This window comes from Pygoscelis adeliae, unplaced genomic scaffold (genome assembly GCF_000699105.1).
Source record: "Pygoscelis adeliae isolate BGI_AS28 unplaced genomic scaffold, ASM69910v1 Scaffold42, whole genome shotgun sequence".
Lineage (NCBI taxonomy): Eukaryota > Metazoa > Chordata > Aves > Sphenisciformes > Spheniscidae > Pygoscelis > Pygoscelis adeliae.
Window position 1 is genome coordinate 36,914 of NW_008824283.1, and position 629 is coordinate 37,542.

Below are 629 nucleotides of genomic sequence, written 5' to 3' on the forward strand. Positions count from 1 at the left end.
CCCCCCCCGCCCCCCCTGCCCCCTGCCCCAGCCCCACTATTCCCCCCCTGCCTGTTCCTGCTACCCCACCCCATGTGCTGCTGCCATGCCCCTTACCCCAGCCCCACACATCCCAGCCCTGCCTGCCCACTACCACAGCCCCACACACCCCTATCTTGTCACCTGCTTGCTCTTCCCCATCCATCCCTGTTGCCCACACCCGCATAGCTCTGCCCTGCCTGTGCCACCCAGTCCCACGCACCCCAGCACTGCTGACTCCTGTTTACCCCAGCCCCATACATCACTGCTTGCCCATTACCCCAGTGCCATACATCCCCACTTATATCGCTGTCTCAGCCTCACAGACCCCTGCCTTCTCATTACCCCAGCCCCATATGTCCCTGCCTGCCTGCTACCCAGCCCCATATACCATTGCCTGCCCTAATACCCCTCTACATCTCTGCCTGCTATGGATACCCGAGCCCCATACACCCCTGCCTGCCCGTTACCCAGCCCCACACCCCCTGCCTGCCCGTTATCCTCTCCACACCCCTCTGCCTGCCCGGTACCCAGACCCATATCCCCCTGCCTGCCCGTTATCCGCCCCACATCCCGCTGCCTGCCCACTACCTGGCCCCATACATCCCTCT